Genomic DNA, 20669 nt, shown 5'->3' with positions numbered 1-20669 from the left:
CAGCGTTTTCAGTGGCCTCTACAGGTTGAGCAGTTTAGAGCTAGTAACTTGGTTAAGGCTTTTGGATATAAACTTGCCTGTTTAGAGTGTCGAGCAATCTACATTTAAAATGTGTAATTCCAGAGGTGCGGTAAGGTACATGACCCAGCCAGCTGGAGAAAGTAGCATGTTCTTTATTTTCTCTTACATCCTATTACAGTCAAAGAAAGCATCTGACATGGTGAAATGCTCGCTTTGCAGACATGACGTGTGCAAGTTTAATTTGTGAATCAAACAAAGGAAAAATTCCTGGGCCTTTTACATGCATTTTTCTTAATGTGATCACTGAATCCGAGTTAGCCATTTAATCCTGAACGAGACATGACTTCACTGGGGTTTGTTCCCTGAGTAAATCTCGGACTTCCACACCAGGACGTATCAATCGCTTACTCGCTCCTGTGCCCGTGCTGATGTCAGGGGCTTGTGTGAGGGCGGGGCCGGCGGAGGGGAGCCCTCCAGCAAATGTTTTCGGAACAAGTCTCTGTGGGAAGTTCACTGTTTTTGTCATAAAGGCCCTTTAGTGGTCAATCTGGAAACCACGAATGGAATGAGTTACCCTGTTGAAATTCTTAAATCAAAACGCATTGGTTTTCTTTGGGGAGTTTCACTAAAAATTAGAGGCACAGATCATTACATGGAAGTGGGAAGACCTAAGAGGAGCACCTGGAACACATTTACAGAATACGCGTTTTCCGTCAGATTCTTGAGGAAACGTTCCTAAGGACGGGCCCTCAGTGCAGGCCCACGTAACATAGTTTTTAACTTCCCTACGGTTGACTATTTCAAATGTTTTCAACTCTCTTTCAATCTCTGATCCTGTCTCTGTACCCACCATCCCCTTATTGAACCAAGAAATAAAATCACCAGTTTCTCGCCATCCCACCTGTTGACCTGATTACAGCCATACCCATCCTTCCCTTGGAATCATACTCGACTCTTCCCACCCTTCCCTTTACTCTGCAACTCCTTTCCCTTTTCCCTCCCTCCCTCCCTGATGGATTTCTGCTTCTTGTGGATTCAGACTCCCAAGTACCTCTTGAATCTGTTCCCTTTGCTTTATTCCCCCAGGTTATGCAATATCGTCCTCACTTCCCTCCCTGTTAGTTGTCTGGCCAATCCATTCTCACCACCGCTGCCAGAACACATGCTCTTAAATTCTAATCAGATTGTCCTACTTCCTGATCAAAGCCCTTTAATCCTGCCTGAGAATAACTGGAATTCTTGAACCTGACTTACCAGATGTGGCTCTCACCACTCCAGCCCTCTCATACTTTGCCCCATCCTAGATCCCGCCTTCAAGCCAAATAAACACTTTAATTTTTCTTGTAACCCCTATTGGGCGCTAACATGGTTTGTCTCCACTAGTTGCATTCAGTATGAGTAGAAGAAGGGTGTAAACTACACTGTTGGGGAAAAATGACTCACAAGTAACAACTGCAGCGTGGATTCCCTAAAGAACAATCACAAACATACCCGTGGCTTTAAAGAAAGTAGAGTCTATCCAAGAGTGAAGAAGGCTACCCATGAAAAGAAGTTTATTCATTTGCAGAGTTTTAAGTTGAATTTTAATAGAGTTTCCTTAATGCACGAGAAGGACTTCACAAAGGCTTAGTGAATTACAGGGAAACGTTTAAAACTTTAAATCATTTTTTGCACTATCCCTCTTTAACAAGCCAGCCGTTTTGAAGCCCGTTTCTTTTTCGTTCCATTAAAAAAATGACAACTTTAATTAAGACTTCGTGGTATATAAGAATTGCTTAGTGATATATATATATATATATATATATATATATAATTTAACATATATCAGCTTTGCCCAATTTTCTTTCCAGTACAGACACTAAAGACCAGCTTTCTTTATCCTGACCTAAATGTTAGAAGCTAGAGGCCCTTTCGGTGACTTTGTCTTTCTTCACCTCCCTACTCTCATTCCCAGTAGTTGCGAAGTTGAATTTTGATGAAATTGGATCTTTGAAGTGGAATTTTGAGTGGAATCTGGACAGATTCTGGGTTGGTCAAACAACACCTCAATAACTGTGAATTAAGATATGTCGCATTTTAAAAGGGAGAATCAGAGAAGAATAATCAGGATATTGAGCAAATCCTAAAACATGGTTTGTGACCCAGGGGTGTGCTGGAGCAGACTTGTGTCAGCTCCCAGGAGCCAGCTGTTCACCCCTTACCACCTCCACGTTCTGGTACATCCCATCAGCACCTGGACATCAGCCAGGGTTTCAGTTTATACCATAGAAATTGGCAAACTCTTTACAAAACAGAAATAGAGTCACAGATGTAGAAAACAAACTTATGGATACCAAAGGCAAAAGTGGGGGGGGGATAAATTAGGAGTTTGGGATTGACATGTACGCACCACTAGATATAAAATAGATAGCTAATAAGGACCTACTGCATAGCACAGGAAACTCTACTCAATATTCTGTAATAACCTATGTGGGAAAAGGACCTGAAAAAGAGTGGATATATGTATATGTATAACTGAATCACTTTGCTGCACACTAGAAACTAACATGACATTGTAAATCAACTATACTCTAATTAAAAATTAAGAAAAAAAAAGAAATTGGCAAACTCTGCAATCAGTCCTTTTTTTTTTCCCTCAGAGAACCCGTGATGAAAATTTGCTAGCACGCAACTGCTTATGAATAAGCTAAGTGTCCCAGCAGTCCTGGTTTGACACCTGCTATCTTGGTGACTCATCGTTTTAGCATTTGTCCCAACACTCTGCACCCTTAAAAGTGACAAGTTAAATCATCACTCTGCATATCAGGAACCTAGGAGGCTTTGGAGGGTTTTCCCTGGAGGAAGTGAAGCCCGGGACTTGGAAGGTAAGAAGTAACTAGGAGATTCTGGTCTTTTTTTGTCTGAAGAACTAGCTGTTGGAAGTAAGACGTGACTTGTTTTGCAGAGGGACAGCAGGGGGACAGGAAAATCCTGTGAGAGCTACGGAAGACACATTTTTATCTGAGTTTAAGGAAGGACTTCCTCATTGAGAGAGTTGAGTCATCGTAAAATAGGAACAGAACGCGTGAGGGTCACTGAGGTCCTTGTCAATGAAAATGTCCCAGCAGAGACCGAGGGCCACCTTGAGGGGCTGTCATACCAGGGCTCAGGCAAGGACGTCTTGCTGTGCTCGTGCCCTTCTGAGCCTTTGAGGTGACAGACACGGCCACTGCGGCGATTCTCACAGGGTCTTTGCTCAGTAATGTGTGTATTCGGTAGATGGTACAACCACCAGCCGGAGAAGTGATTCATTCCAGTTCAGAAAATAATGATCCAAGCAGAAATGTTTATGATGCCTTTTTGATAAGCTTTAAAATGGAACAATGATCGCTCATTTGAGAGGAAGCCCACGCTAACCAATTGACCACTGATTGATTTCTGAGTCCACATTTGGACATCTATTAAGATTGTCCACTCCACTTTGGCACAGTTTGGCCAAAGAGAGGAAAATAAGTCAGTAAGTTTCCCACAGCTTAGGAACATAGGTAGCGGAAGAGACTTTCGTAAGTGGCGGGAGAGGCCCTGTTTCGCAGTGAGAACTTCAGATACTTCCTCTGTCGCCTATGGTCACTGGGCAGTTGGAATAACAGGAAGCCCTCCGGCCGGCAATAGTGGCTCCTCTGAAGTTTGTTTGGGTCTATCCAAAGGCACGGTTTCAGCAGGGGCTAAGGCTACACCAAACAACTTAGAATTTCCCCTTAAGTATGGAAAATTATGTTAACATAAACAATTCTGTCCATTACCTAGTGTCTACAATGTACCATAGAAAGGTCTAACTTTTTTTTTCTATTTCAAATTACTCTATTAAATTAGTCAGTTTGATTATCTTATAGATCACCATAAGAATAGTTTTTCCCTAAGCTCGATGCCTTCCATTTTACACACTTTTACTCTTACCTGACACTTTGCCCGTTCCTTCAGCCATGTAAGATCTTCCAGTGTTTTCCATTTTTCGTTTGACTTTTCACCACCCAGAAATCATCCTCCAGCCCACATGTGTGTCTCTTTGTGTTCTCCCATCAGACTGTTATTTAACGGCATTGAAAGGGCAAATATTATTGTCTGATACTTTCATAAGTGCTTTACGAATATTCATTTATTGCTTCTGCTGAGAGCTATACCGAATAGGTGTTTTTATTATCATTCTTTTACCGATGGGGGGATGGAGGCACCGCGAGAGTCAGGCTTCTAATCCGCAGAGTGTCTCCCACTGCAGTTCGTAATCACTATGTTGCCTCGCACTTTAAAGATAAGAAATTGAACCCATCTTAACGCGATTCTCTGAAAAACCAATGCGGACACTTAATGCCTCAATGGAAATGTGCTTTCTCTCTACCTATTTTCCTGAAGTCCAGCCTTCTTATGAATGTATATTTTCCTAAGAACAGAGCTGTGTTAACATCGAGTTCCAAACGCTGCATCCTTTTATACACATTTTACATATGTATCTTCTCCTTAAAGAATCCACCTTTATTGTGTTTTAGGAAAGAAATCATATTTACGTATTTTGTGAATCCATATTCTATTATGGATTCCACTAACCGAGAGTAAAACTCATCTACCTGGTTCTTTGAGGCTAGGAGAGCAGTTCTCAACCAGGGGTGATTTTGTCACCCAGGGGACATTTGACAGTGTCTGGACACATTGCTGGCTGTCAGTATGGGGGTTGGGGTCATGTGGCATCTCGTGGGAAGAGTTTAGAGTTGTTGCTAAACACCCTATAAGCCCAGAACATCCTCCCACAAAAAAGAATTATCTGGCCCCAAATACCAAGGCTGAAAATCCCAGGTCTAGGGTATCCTGTGCGTTTAAAGTGATTCTGTTGAGGACAATGTACGCCCCTCGTCAACTGTACTATAAAAGCTGTAGAAAACTCTGTGCATACGCGACTACACCTATTAATGGGTCTCTCATTAACATATCAGTCTGTCATTAAGTAGATTCTCAACTGATGTGTCTCATATTTTATTTGCTCTTCTCACAAATCTGAATGGTTTAGAAAGAACTCAGATTCATCATGTAGTCTGAAAACGAATATAACTCTTAAGGAAAATGGTGATAATAGCAGATTTCTTTAGTACTTGTTATTCACTCATTCATTCATTCATTCTTTTTTTTTTTCAAGAAATAACTGTTAAGCATAAACTGTACACCAAACAGTGTTATAGGTGAACAAGTAGGTTAGGATTAGGCTATGATTAATTTAGGATATGATTAAGTTAGGATTATTTTAATGTGTACTGAGAAGTTATTAGTGTGGGTTTTATATTTTCTATAGTTTATATTGTTCTACACAATTATAGAAACAATGTTTTATTTACGATGAAATCAAGCCAAGTATTTTGCATAATGTAGGAAAAAAATGGGAGAGAAAATGACTTTTAGAAAGTTGATTATTCACTTTTCACCCAGTTAGTTAAATTGGTGGTTGGTAATAGAACATGCACAAAGCAGACACAGCTGTTGGTCCAATACAAGTATTCCACGCTCTCCTCATGATTTTGTAATGAAACCAGGAGACCAAACAGGACACCTTCTTCAAGTCTCCCAAAAGAAGTACTTATTTTTAATTAAAAGGACACACAAGAATCCTTGTAGGACATTTACTTAATTTAAAAGTTAAGAAGGGCTTCCCTGGTGGCACAGTGGTTGAGAGTCCGCCTGCCGATGCAGGGGACACGGGTTCGTGCCCCGGTCCGGGAAGATCCCACATGCCGCGGAGCGGCTGGGCCCGTGAGCCATGGCCGCTGAGCCTGAGCGTCCAGAGCCTGTGCTCCGCAACGGGAGAGGCCACAACAGTGAGAGGCCCGCGTACCGCAAAAAAAAAAATAAAATTAAGAAGTTGGCAGAATCTTCTGTGACAAACCGTACATCCCTCATATTAAAGCAAAACAAAAAACTGGCTCCCTGAAAAATAAACCCCCCTTGAGCCCCATATTCCTTCCCATCCATCAGCCCATTTTTCTACTCCATTTGACAGCAGGACTCCTTACAAAGGGGATACATGTTTTCTCCACTTCCTCTCACCCTGTTCCCACTTGTTCCTGATCTAATCCGGCATTTGTCTCCAGAACTCTACTGAGACATCTCTCGTCAAGCCACCGGTGACGTCACATGGCCACATCCAACAGTTAGTTCTCAGTCCTCATCTTGACCTCTCCTTAATCTCCGACACAGAGGATCACTCCCTTTTTCTTGCCATCTTTTCTTCACGTCCTGCCACATCTCGTGGTTTTCTGTCTACTTGAAGAAATTCTCCTTTTCAGTCTCCTTCGTTGGCTCATCCAGTTAACCATAATAAAACCTCAGCCACTGAGTTCCCCACTTCAAAATTCCTGGTTTCATCATCTTAGTAATTGGTACCAGCATCCAATCAATTTCTTAGAAATGTCCACATTTTCATGACCAGTTCATTCCAAATTATAAGACTTCCCAATAGGTGAAAAGTGGATATTGAGTAAGAGACTTGTTCTCTCCCATATCCCAAACTTAGAACAAACAAGCCAGAAAATAAAACGGGCTTCTCAGAAAAATATCTAAACGTTGTCCTTGAAACCACTACTGGGCTTGTCAGTGGTCTTCAAGGGGCACACATTTCCTTGGAACCCAAATGAAATGCTGTTCGCCTTAGGTGTACGATTACATAGACAGAGTGTGTTTGCAGAGAAAAATCTTTACAGTGACAGTCTAGGGCACCTACACTTAAGGAGAACACACTTGGAAGAAGTTGTTCATGTCCTGGAGGTGTTAGTGAGAGAAAAAATCCAGCCTCTGGGACGGTGAGAAGTTTAGGGGCAACTTTCGGCCATTTTGTGATTTGGGGAGGGCCTTGTTGAATAAGTTCAAAAAACAAAGGTATAGATGGGCAGGAAGGGAGGCTCTTTCTTCTTGATTCTTGTCTTCTGGAAGCCACCACTGGCAAGGCTATCTACTACGGGTAGGCATGGGAACAAGTTAAAGAAAGTGTTGATTCACTAGAGGCAAGCAGAGATCTCAGTGGCCTTTGTATGTGGTGAATGTGTCCGGAAAGGCAAAGAAGAGCGAGATTCTCCCGTGGGTTTTCTCATCTCCATGGCGGTGGGTGCTGACAGCTTGAGAGAGAGCTCGGAGGAGCCGAGAGAAAGGAGCCCTGGACGTCCAGTTGCCGTGCTCTTACACGACGCAAAGGACGCGGGGGTCTGAGCTGAACTTCATCATTCGTAACTAAGGTAAGACCATCTAGGGGGTTACTAAGTGATCCAGGCCTGAAAGCGTTGCTCTCTTGCTCGATCTTTTTTGGGCGTATGCCTGATAGTAGGCACCCTTATGATGCTTCCTTTGGCTACATAGTCATGATTGATTGCTGTGTGGTCTATGGCTGGGAATAGTCTTTCTTTCCTTCATATAATCTCTGGGGAGTGCTGAATCGAACAGATTAAGAATGCAAGTGCCTTTTATAGATCAGGGAAGTAACCATTAGAAACAGAGAGACAGACTTAAAAGCATGATGACTTATCCAACCGAACGTGACTTATTGATGCCGTGGGGCAATGTGGAAAAGGATGAGTCTTTAATTTCCTGTGGAAATAGTCATTCATCAAACCCTCCTTTTGTGTGTCTTTGTCACCCTTCCACTGTTCCAAAGTGGCAACAAAGTGGCACTGAAGATTTGAAACTGTGTGATAAGAAGTGCTGTCATTGACCTGTCATTAATGACGTCTTGACAACTAAAAATATAGACAGAAATACTGTGAAGACGCATTAGAAAAGAAAAACTGCTAAAAGGTAACGTCAATAAATAGTAAGCTCCTCAGGCTTTGACGTCTGATTAGGTGGAAAAGCACTGGGCTTTTTAACTTTTAATGTTTTTCTTCTACTCACTGTCTTTTGGTTTGCAATCTGGGGCGTTGCCAGGGAGTCATTAACATCGGTTAACACCCCATGGCTTGAGAGTTCATTTCTCTGGTGAAAGGAGCAGAGGTTGAGGTAATCCAACTTGTCTACCTGGAAATTCCAACATTGCATAGATGCAGGGCCGTGGGTTTAACCATAAATATGTCTTATTTACGAAACTCTTTAAGCTTTTCTTTCTTTTTTTTTTTTTTTTTGCAGTTTACAAGGCTAGTTTAATTGTAATGCCTAAAACAAACAAAGATTAAACACAAAACATTAAGATTATAGGCCAATTTAAATTTTTCTATATAATAAAAGAAACTTTAGAAATTGCAAATTAAATCTACCAGTGGATACGTCTACCCAAGAATGTAAGGATAATATACATTAGAAAAATCTATCGATACAGGTAATATATGAACACATTCAAGGAAAAAAGTGATCTTCTCAGTATGATATATCCAGTAGATGCAGAAAGCTCATTAAATAAAATTTGAAGCTTATTCATAATTTTAAAAAGTCATTAACAAAATAGACAAGAAAAGTATATACCAGAAACGCAGCAAATACCATATTTGTTTAAGCTTTTCTTTTTCAGAGCCCTTCCCCCTCCTTCTTTAACTTCCCATGAGCCTTGAAATCATTTGGAGAATTCCCAGGGAGCTAGGGGAGCATCCCTGGAGGTTCTGAAAGCCCGTAACCCTGAAGCTAGAGTTCACATGGGCTGCCTACACCAGCGTGACCTTCCCAAGTGACATAGCTTCTCTCTGCCGTCTTTTCAAAAGCCTTTCATAATCTCGCTCTCTGAGATATCATTTAATCTCCTTGGACTTAATCTCCCTCGATATGGTGCCTGGTACACAGTGAGCACACACTCAGTGGAGACAATCATTATTAGCTCCATTTTAGAGAGGAGGGAAACTCTGATACAGACGGTGATCGTCGGTTAATAGCTAGGCTTAAAGTAATATCTCAAATGGCTCGACTCCAGGGAACATACATCTTGTTCTCAGGTTTGAGAACGTACGTGCCGGTTGCACTTTTGCAATTAGGATGACAGAAAACTCATGATATCAGAGGTAGCTCTGGCAACTTACACCAGCCTTGACCCTCTTCTTCCTTTTTGTCTTTCTTATTAGCTGTATTAAGGTATAATTTACATACAATAAAACTCAGACATTTTAAGTGTACAGTTTGATGGACTTTGACAAGTGTATAAGGCATGTAACCAACACCACAATAAAGATACACATCACTTCCATCACACCAGAAAAGTCCTCATGCCCTTTCGCTGTCAGCTTCTTTCCCTCACCTCTAGCCCCAAGAAACCGCTGATCTGCTTTTTTATCACGTAGTATGGGCTTCTCTAGAATGTGACCCGCTTCTGACATGGTTTTCTGAGCAGCAATCTTCCACTTTCAGCTTCCAGACACCCACATTTCATCCCTGGACCTCGCCTCTCTGATGAGGCCAATCTCCCCAGCGATGCAGCCGAGGTCCAGGAAGGTATGTGGGATGGGCTGGCATCAGGGTGATGAGGGTCAAGAAGCGAGTCCAGGCCGAGGGCGTGCTTTTGTGCGTACGTGGTCTAATGAAGACAAATCAGTCATTTCACATTCTGATCTTTTAAAAAATCAGAACATCTGCCCCATCACGTTCACCATGGCTGCTTCAAGTCAGCCAAGGCAAAGTTCCTGGTTTTGTCCAGGTGAAAACTACTGACATTTATGGGACACCTACCATTTTATAATGCTATCTGATTTCATTCTCTTAGTTACCCTTTTAAAGGGACGGGGATCAAAAATGTAAAATAACTGGTTGGAATTCACATAGGTAAGTGGTAGACATGAGATTCCAACAGAAATCAGTCTGACTCCAAAAATCAAACATAAATGATGTAGGTAAAGGTACTATTTTGTTTGCATTATGTAAATAATATAAATGGAATAACAGGTTGTGAAGAGAACCTGATAAGACCTTTCTGAGACCCAGACCATCAAAACCTGAATTTGGCTCACCTGCAAGGAATAGTATATCTGACCTCACAGCGGGATTCAGGGATTCAGCCTGGAACACAAGAGTAACTGATCCAGAAGCATCTCTGGCCCTTGGAAACTTCCCTGTCAGCCATTATTCTGGGCTTTCCCTAATTTTTCTCTTAAGAAAATCCATGATCCTGCCCGAGATTTCTTTGTTCTTTTAATTTAGGACATACACAGAAATACAAAATGAAAATAAAAACAGATCAACTAAAATACAACGTTGATGCAATGAACAAAGGCACAAATAATACCAAAACATGGGTCAGTATGATCTTTTCTCTTGGCATGAAAATGTGGCTCATAATTATTAAAATTAAAAAGTAGACCCAAGTGTTTTTACTTTAACGAGAAGATGAGGTCTTTCTGACACTTTATTTTTAATCCTCTTGGACAATCTTTCACCATTGTTCATTTCATAAAATTGGAGGAAATGCTATTTAGTGGTTAATGAAAAATAACATAAAACCTTTCAATCTTTGTATAAAAAGAAGCCTTCAGAATTACTTAGCTCAACCTCCTAACAAATTCAGGACATTCTTCTCTATATATCCTTCAAGCTGGTCATCCAGATTCTGAGTCAATAGTCTTCATCTTCACCAGATCGTTAGAGACACTAACAATAAAAACATTCTTCTCGATACAGAGATTAACTCTACTTCCCTGTAAACTCCATACACAGATCGTGGTTCAAACTTCTGTAGCATCACCCAGCAGGGTCCCTTTCTCTACTGCACAAATTTAGATGTCCCCTCTCTGCACGTCTGGGTGTGAACTACTTGAGCAGGCTCATGTTTTCATTATCTCAGCACATCTAGTTCAAGTTCGGGGACTATCGTTGGTGCTCAGTAGGGTTTTGAATACACGAGTGGATACTTTCTTGAGTATCTCCTCCTTCAGTTCTTTCCTTAGTTTTCACTATTGTAGTAACGTCTCCCGAAAAGCAAAATACCCAGAATTGAACATTATCTTCAGATATGGAATCTCTCCAATTAAACAAACTTTTATTACTTTCATGTGGAGTTGTGTGTGGATTAAACACTAGTTTTTCAAGACCCTTGGCCTTGATTTTCTGGGAAAGTTAGATTTTTTTCAGCTCAGTGGCCACTGCCCGCCCGCCCCCCCCCCCCACTGCTCCTCTCCGCTGGCCTTCTGAGCTTGACATTGATCCGCGTTTAGTGGAATATCATCTGTCTAGATTTCCCTGCTGTGAGTTTTCCCAGTCCCTCCCTAGGGTTTAGGGGACTGTACCGCACATGCACGCCCCCCTGCTGCCGGCTCTGAGATGGGCCAATCCCTAGGGCACCTGAGTGGCTCCAGAACACATCCCAAAGGGCTCAGCCGGAACCTCCAGCCGTGACTGCTGCTCTGAACTCGTGCCCCAGTCCTGGTGACTGGGATTCCTCTTTTCTTTTTTTTTTGGCTGAGATCAGGTCCAATTTTAATGAGGAGAAGTATTTAGTTTTGGGGAAATCTAACTATCATGTTTTGTGTTTCATGGTTTTGATTCCTGTGTCCTAAGAACCCTTTGCTTACACCCAATTCACCAAGATTTTCTCCTATATTTTTCTCTAAAAGCTGTGTAGTTTTTCTATTTATATTTAAGTCTGTAATAGATCTCAAGTTAATATTTGTGTTCAGTGTAGGGTAGGGGACTAGGTATATCGTTTTCTCTAGGGATATCAAGTTTTTCCAACACCATTTGTTGACTATTTTTTCTCCCATTGGATTGTTTTCATGTGTTTGTCGAAAAAAATAGAATAGACATATAAGTATATATCAATTTCTTAGCTCTCTATTCTGTTAATTAAACCCATTTATTGATCTTTGTGCCAGTAAAGTAATTATTTGATCACCATATGTTACAGTTCATCTTGAAATTATGTAGCATAACATAAGACTTCCAAGTTTCTGTTTCTCAAGTTCGCTTTGGATATTCTAGGTCCTTAACAACAACAACAAAAAAACCTACCTACACACGGATTCTGCTTCCAGCAGGTCCTCTCCTCATTAAGGGTTAAAACTTTAGCTATGGGAGGAGATGAATTTCTTGTAGTCCTTTCCCCCCAACTCTTTACTATCTGTGTGACCCCAGATAAATCTACCAAACTAGTTAAGCTTTAATTCTTCATCCCTTGCAAACTATTACATAGAGGATGGATAAACAACAAGGTCCTACTGTAGAGCACAGGGAACTATATTCAATATCCTGTGGTAAACCATAACGGAAAAGAATATAAAAAAAGAATGTATATATCTCCCAATCTCTCAGTTTATCCCTCCTGTATACACACTAGTACATTTAAAATAGACGACTAATAAGGACCTACCGTATAGCACAGGAGACTCTACTCAATACTCTGTAATGACCTATATGGGAAAAGAATCTGAAACAGACTGGGTATGTGTATGTGTACAACTGATTGACTTTGCTGTACACCTGAAACTAACACAACATTGTAAATCAACTACACCCCAATAAAATAAATTTTAAAAAATTCTTCACCCTTAAAATGGTGATGATATTGATACCTTGTTCTCAGGATTTGGGAGAAAATTAAACAAATTCATGGATGTGAAGTGCTGGCACCTAAGAAATGTTTCTTTTCAGGCTGAGGGGTATATGCAGCCCTTATCCTCCCTGTGTCTGGATTCCCGATGACCCTACAGCCCAGCTCCACACACAGGCTCAGTTCTTTCTGGCCACACCTCTTCGGTGTGGTCGCTCTCCTGCCCGGTGTCTCCCTGCTGCCCCCACTCACCTCTCTTGAACTCCCCACCTCTGTGTTTCCCCTTCCTGCTCGGCTCTCGGCCTCTCACTACGTGGCTGTAACACTGATTCACAAAAGCCCTAGGAGTCTTTTCTCTCCATGCTGTCCTCTGTCAGCTCAACTGAATTCCCGTCCTTCCACAATCATAGGTGGACCCGCTTCCAAGGCACAGCCAGCAGCCCTCTCCAGTGGGCAACCCGAAATCCTTGGCCTTTGACCTTAGGGGTCTGGCCGTTCTATTGCCTATCAGTCCACACACATCAGATTTGGCACCTAGAAAGACATTACAAGATTCTCCCTAAATGCATGCTCCCAGCCATTGGGGTGATCCAGTCGGCTCCCCCGGCCCACAGGCTGCAGAGCAAGAAGCCGTGAGCACAGCCAGCCATGTTCCGCAGCCAGCTGCTGGATCAGCCTTAGCAATGATCTCCCGAGGCTGCAAGGCTCAGAATACGGCGGTCCTCCGGCTACAGTGTTCCAAGGTGTCCCTCCAAAGCGGAAGAAGGCCCTCCCTCCCTTGCATCTAAAAAATGCTGAATTGTAATGACAATATGTTCATCACCCTTGGGGCGTTTCTTTTGCAATGAAGATAGAAATGTGTTTTTTCTCATCCCAACCTTGGGTTGCTCTGTATTCTTTTATGAGATAGTCAGTCAGGTGTGGCCATGACAGCAGACAGCATTGAGGCTCGGAAAAAAATCCAGTGTATTATACTCAAACGTCCTTGAGACAGGAGATGTGGCACAGGACCACGCGGGAAAGACACCGGGGTGGTCCAGAGGCAGAAGACAGCAGCAGAGGGGACGTCAAGTCACAGCTGGCTTCTATCAGGGTTTGCGTGAGAAACTCAAAGCAGGGCAGGATGAATAGCTTAGCTGTGGCTAGTTTGAATGATTCTGGAGAACTCTGGGTGATGAGGGTTGTTCCCAGCTGCTTGATGCCTGGCCCTGGGATGGTGGAGTCAGAAGAATATTGCCTTCTTGGGTGTACAGCCACCTGGAGGAGATGTGGCCCTGGATGAGTTAGTTTGTGTATCTAAAGCATGCCCTGGGCTGGGTCTTTTTCTGTCTCTAAGGACTGGCTAGCCCTGAGGAGGGCAGTCTCTCTCCAGCCAGAATATGTCTTTGTTTTTGTTTTCCTTTTAGGATGTCAAAACATCATAATAGACAGAAAATTTTAAAACCTTTACAGTGCATAGGTATTCTTTCATCTGTGGCTTGAGCTGACAGCCAGACCCTCCTTTCTCACCTAAGAAATTCAGTAAAATGAATCTCTCTTTACTTTACTGATACCAGCCTGCCACTGACCTAAAGCCCTTTCAGTTTTGGGTCCCTCTTCTCTACCCTGAATTTTTCTGGGTTTACTAACCACCGCTCTTGTATGACATGGCAGATTTCTGATCACGGTTTTAGTGTCCTTGAGGAGAGCACGCCAATGTCCTATGAACCTCAGGGAAAATGGCCTTTGCCTAGTTACAGGGATTCATAAACTACCTAAAACATGTGGAGGAGGGCTGGGAAGGTTAGTTCTCTGATTTACTGATCAGGAACCACACACACACATACACACGTCCTCTTCAGTACTGGCCGTTTACGATTAGGGCTAATCCTTCCATAAGAATCACACTTCTGGCTGCAGGAGAAATTAATGCCAAAATAAGTCTGTGTTCTTTGGATCCAAGCAGTAGGAAGCTTTATCCTTTTGCTGCTTTCCTCAGGATGCTCTGTGACATCATCCACACTGGATTGTTTTTCCCTTTGTATTCAAACACTTTGGCTTAATTCCAAAGGGCGTCCAAAGGCAACAGACCTTCCCTGCAACCCACCCATGGGCCGTGTAATCTCGCAACTGGAAACATTCGGCTCCATGTAGAGGCATCGCCCAATTCGCTCTCTTTGATAGCATCACCCCACTCCCACCCCAGGCCTGGGCTTCCTCTGGCCTCTTTTCTTTGCTGACCTTCTTTAGGCTCTGAGTGGTTCAGTCCAGTGGTTTTGCTGGTTGACAGTCACTGGGGCTTGTGGGCCCCGGTGTGCACATCATGTGTCGATCTTACCAGTAGAGTGGGCAGACGCATCTCAGGAGAGCTTGAGAACAACCACAGGTGCTGAGGTATTTTCCCACAACCTGCATATTTAAAGTTAGGGAATAGCATACAATCTCCTTAATTCTAGAAAACCTGGTTCAAGCCTTTTCTACAAAAGATATGTACATCCAAGAGGATGACATTAACTTTTTTTTTTTTTTTTGCGGTACGCGGGCCTCTCACTGCCGTGGCCTCTCCCGTTGCGGAGCACAGGCTCCGGACGCGCAGGCTCAGCGGCCATGGCTCACGGGCCCAGCCGCTCCGCGGCATGTGGGATCCTCCCGGACCGGGGCACGTACCTGTGTCCCCTGCATCGGCAGGCGGACTCTCAACCACTGCGCCACCAGGGAAGCCCGACATTAACTTTTATGCACCATTTAGAATCTAGCTATAGAGACCTGGATCGCAGTCCTGGTTCTTTCACTTTCCACCTCTGTGATAGATAGTGAACAACTTCTTTTTTCTAAGTTTTAGTTTGTTAATTTGCAAAGCAGAAAAAGGTAAAATAAAACAAGCATTTCAGGTTTGTTGCTAAAATTAGGGGAGACTGACACAGAACTCAGGCACCGAGAGAAGAGACCCAGCTGGACGGAGGGGCAGGTGCCACTAGCAGTGTGGGCTGGGAGCACAGAGAGACGCCTTGATTAGCATCACAGGTCGCCTATGGGCTGGACCTCCCGGGCCACGTCATTCTGAACTACTTGGAGGTGCTTTCTGACCGCTGAGCCATCACTTTTTAGATAATCGAGATTTTGATTAGTGCTGCTCTGTTGAACTGACAGTAAAGTCTCCTTGGCAAAAGGAGCCGGCCGGGGAATACATCCTACAGATGGATAAGCTCAAAAATCCTTACGTGTTGCTTCATTACGAAGAGTGTTCTTTGATTCAAATGACAAGGATGGAGGTCATGAACAGCCCTGCGGGGGACAGGAGGTGGACACCAGCTTTGCTTGATGGCACAGGCATAGATATTGTGTTCCCGTGCCAAGGCAACCATGGACCGAGAACCCAAGAAGCAAATGGAAGCTCTTGGCTGATGGTGCTGGGGAGTGAAGTTCACAAGATTTTGGTGTCATGCAATCAAGTCCGAATGATTAGCGGAACAAATATCTCCTTGTACTGTTGTGTCTCCTCTGTTGACTGTCTGTGGTTGTGGAAGCTGGCATGGGTGTATTCACAAGCGTTTGAACATCTGTCTTTGAGGACTGGCTTCTAACTTTTTTTCAATGAGGGCATCCAGTCTCTCTACAGGAAATTTGCATGAGATTTGGGAGGTCAAACTGTCAATGATATTTACATTTCTCAGTTAAAAAGCCAACATTTCTTCCCCTGGCCCTAAACTCTATGCGTGGAAAAAGCTGTTTTCGTTCATAGCATATTCTTTCTGTTAAGATAATTAAACTTCTGCAGGACTGCCAACGCTCATCAATAGAATGAATTTTTCATAAATGTTATCTACCTTACGTGGGTGCACACTGGCATTTTGATTAAGTTGAAGCCAAAAGTTATTTTATTAGCAGAGAAAACCTTCCCCTACCTACCCTCCTCCAACCAGCCTCAAATAAAAGGAGGCCATGCTGGCTACAGTTACAATTGTTATGAATGATTTTTAATAAAGTAAGTAGCTAAAAATTGTTGAATTTTCAAAATACATTGGAAATTTTTCTCCATGTCGCTATGCTGTGTACATTCTTGGCTAAGAATGAGTTTTGATTTGGCTGTGGGACATCTGTTTGTTCAAGCCAAGCACCACTCAGATTTCCATAGGCAGTTTATCTGCTGGATGAATTAGCCCAAGGAATTAAAAATGAAAATTCCTAAACTGCCTTTTGCTCAACTACCCAGAATGTTCCCCTTGATTACATTCTGCCCGTCTGATAGCTTGACTTCAGGTCATTTTAAAAGCCAGCCACATACAGAAATGGGGCATTCTTTTCAGAGCCTGTGATTTATTCCAAGCCAAATGCAAATCGATTTCTCACTTCTTTCCTTCTGTGGCTTACCTATGCCACTGTTTTCCTTCCTTAGCCTAGAAAATCAAGAATGAACCACAAAAGCAGAATGCTGGGGAGGTACCTCTGCACCTTAAACGCTGGGAAAAGTCTCAAACAACTACCTTTCTTTGGGGTCTACTACGTGATGTCACTTTGATATTCTTCCACCGGAGAAGCCTCTACTCTCAGTGGCCTGTCTTGACAGAGCGGAATGCGGTGTACTTGGCAAGACTGAGCAGCTCAGGGGCGGTAACTGCCCTCATAATCCTCGGGAATAGTCCCCCAATGCCTCAGGCACAGATAAAAGTCGATTGAATTGAAGAATGCACAGAGGCTGTTTCCATGATCTTTTCCAGCTCATTACAGGCATTGGTATGATAGAGTCTCTTACAGCGCACATCTAAACATATTAGCAGGAGAGGTAAGGGAAAAGTGCCCCCGTCTGCCTCAAACTCAACTCCCCAGTGTTCATCCCAATGCATATTCCAGCCTAAGAAATGCTGGGAACAGAACCACTTCTCTTTTTAAGAGAATTCTTGCTAACCTGGGTCACCTCTGTCTGTATAGGCATTCACAGATAATGACATCTAACCTTCCAACTTAGGTAGGGTGATTTATTCTTCTTCTCTAGCACTCTAGTGGAAACTGAAGTACAAGCAGTGGAGAAGGTATAGAAAATGAAATGCATGGAAATCCAAGAGTCTATCTAATGCACTAATTTCTGTCAGCTACCTAAATCTTCTGTTATCTGTAGTAAGAGGCAATGCTTCTTTGCCAAGTACCCTTGAAAAGGCTCCGTCTAATAGAAAGCTAATCTCATGTAATAGGCAACCCACTGCTTAAGTATTGCATCAGTAGGCTGTCTATCTGGGTCTTCCTAGGGACATCATTTGTCTTGTATTTTAAGACCTTCTCAGTTTATCTGTATCAACGAGGGAAAACGGGAATGGAGATAATAGCCAATAACAGCCGCTGTATTTTCCTCCCCGATAAAGACGTCCTGGGTTTTCATTTTGACAGCTTAAAACAGAAATTCAATCATTTAAAGGTCAAAGAAGTAGTAGACATTATCCCAGGAGTTCCTGATCTATGAGCAAATTACATCTGTGAGATCAAAGATGCCCAGAAGATTGAACAGACTAATAAATAGACTGTCTGTGATTGCCAAAATGACAGTTTGCAGGCGTTGCTCACAAAATGGGAAAATAACAACAGACAGATAGGACTTGGTTTTCTGTTGGAATACTATATACATACCAAACTTGGAGAAGGTCAAACATGACAGCCTATACACTTTCCATAAAATATATTTGCTCTGGAATGAACAGTTAAGTTCAACCCAAGCAGCTCCCAAACCAAAGTACACAGGAGCCCTTCAAGGCCAGTCGTAGGTAACCTGGCACTTAGAAGGCAAAGTGGGTGACCAGTACGCAATAAGATCTATTCCTAGTGGTACTGTGGTTCTTCCGGCAGCTCTGCCCTGGCTCTTTGAAGGATATATCAGGGCAGTTAGGTGCTAGAAGGGGCTTTAAAACAAGTCTGGAAATCGCCAGCCTCATGATTCTTAGAGGAAAACAAACTGGTAAAAACTCTCAACCTCTTTCCCTCACTCTTTCTGTCTCCTCATTGGGATCTGTACTTGAACGGACTGTAGTCACAGCTACAAGCACTGCAGTTTAACTACTCATTAAATACCAAAGACTGTGGAAGGAGCTTTGGGAGCATAGCTCATTTACTCGCCCTAGCAGCCTATGACCTGCATTTTTTCATAAGGGCAAGCAGAGGCTCAGAGACTAACACGCAGCGGGCACAGTCTTACTAGTGATCGAGCAAAAGCCTCTGAACTCAATTTCATGTCTGTTAGAACCCATCTTCTCCATTCTTGAGGCTTCAACGTGGTGGATCTCCATCTTGAGGATATATGAGAATCAACAGGGGAGTTGGGCAGGGGAATAAATCAAAATGATTGGGGTGGGATCCAAAGATCTGGAGGTATAAACGTGTTCCCCTAGGATCTCAGAAGCAGGTTGTAGTAGACTGCACTTTCAAAAAACACTCTACTGCTTGCAGGGGTATCTGAATGAGGTTTCGGAGTTCATGAATAAGAATTATGAAGAACTGGCTAGGGCCAGCTCTTTAGGCAAATCTACATCATAGATATCTAATTGCCTTCTTCAAATGCATCCATTTCTAAAGATCGTTTCCTTGTGTCTTAAAAGTCCATCAACATAGACCTTAAAGTAGTTAAGTTGCAAAATAGCACAATTTTTAATATTTTCTTTCCAAAGTGATTGCAAATATTAGGATAAAAGAAAGATTCTTAAAACAGACTTTGGTATACCAAGCCAAGAAGCAAAGGCATTAGCAGTTTAATAGGTTTTGGAATGGGGAAGGGAGACGAGAGGGCACTGAGGGAGAAGAACCGCATTCGATGCTTGTTGAATTTGAACTCTGCTTTATGTAGCCCTGAATTGTGACCAGCTGCTTTCATGATTTCTCCAATTGGTCTCCAGCGGCCAACTCTGACCCAGCTCCCTCTTCCCCCACTTCCTTGTTTTAAATGAGATCTGGTTTTACTTAGATGAATTAAATGTCACTATATTTGTTTCTGTGAATTGTTCCAGCAAAAATTACAGCATCAGTGTCTGACTTTAAATGTCTCTAAGACTGTCTGCTTCTCTGGGCTATTTATAGTTGCCTTTTAAACACTCTAATAAATGCTTTTAGATAGCCATTGGTTTGCTCCCCCTTTATGGAGCCTCAGAATCGGTACACTTCAAAGAACCAGCTGAAAATACCTGTTTTTGTCTTCTTTGCAAAAGTAATGCACGTTCATTGTAAAATTTTTGAAATTGTAAATAGACAAATAGAAGAAAAGGGGGGGAGAAAAAAAAAAAAAGATATACCAGAGAGGGCCACAATTCACATTTTGTTTCTATCATTCTGTCTTTTTCTCCATGTTTAAATGTATTTAAACTTAAAAAATTATATTGTACAAGCTGTTTTATAGGCCTCTTTCATTTTTTCCACCAAACAATATGTTTTCTATTTTTTCTGGCATTCTTCTACTCTATCACATTTAATGGCTACATTAAATATAATGAGTAATGATATGATTGTACCATTACCTATGAAACAATCCCACATTCATTAGATGGCTAAGCCATAGCCAAAACTTGCTACTACAAATAGCCCTACAAATTAGCCAAGTCTCTCTGCTCATTCATGATCGTTCCTTTAGGATAAATTTCTACACGCGGAATTGCTAGATCAGAAGCCGAACCAAATTCATAGACTTTTGCCACATGTACCCAACTCACCTCCAGAAATAGTTCAAATTAAATATATATATATATGATATAATGTAATATTATATCTTTGAAATGGCAGTATAATAACATGCATTCCTCTTAGGAGAACCACATTTCTAATAATTCAATCATCATTTTAACAAATTTTATTAAACACTTTTTAGTGCCAGGCATTTATTTTTTCAACTCCAGATTTCCAGAGAGTTCTGCAGCATAGTTCCACGTAGTTACCATGCTAAAAATTTTCAGTTCTAGGGAAGCCGCTAAGCAAAAGTGGACGGAAAGACTGTTTTGTTTTTTTTTTTAAACTATGTATGAACTGGCAGCTAGGACGGGGAGAGGCAAGGTAAATGGAAGCAGTTGAGAGCTGGTGTTTGGAGAACTGGCAGGGTTGATGGTTTTATGGATCTAGGAATGATGATTCTCTTGCTAGGACTGAAATCTCCTTGAGGATATTGCATTGTTTAATTCGTCTTATTCAATTATTTGTTAGTTCACTCCTTCAAAGTCTAATTAGTGAGGGTCCACATGCTACT

General features: G+C 42.2%; 1 protein-coding gene across 1 annotated transcript in view; it reads left to right on the top strand.

The window, feature by feature from the left end:
* Positions 1-1822: 1822 nt before the first annotated feature.
* KCNJ16 (potassium inwardly rectifying channel subfamily J member 16) overlaps positions 1823-20669 on the top strand; it is a 31133-nt gene continuing 12286 nt past the window's right edge. Inside the window, exon 1 of the mRNA XM_022589769.2 lies at positions 1823-2885. The gene's annotated coding sequence lies outside the window, so the exon portion shown is untranslated. The remainder of the gene's footprint in view (positions 2886-20669) is intronic.

Source organism: Delphinapterus leucas, chromosome 19 (genome assembly GCF_059928025.1).
Source record: "Delphinapterus leucas isolate spDelLeu-1000000601 "Yukka" chromosome 19, BTC_Dleu_Yukka2, whole genome shotgun sequence".
NCBI lineage: Eukaryota > Metazoa > Chordata > Mammalia > Artiodactyla > Monodontidae > Delphinapterus > Delphinapterus leucas.
This window is presented reverse-complemented; position numbering and strand designations above follow the sequence as displayed.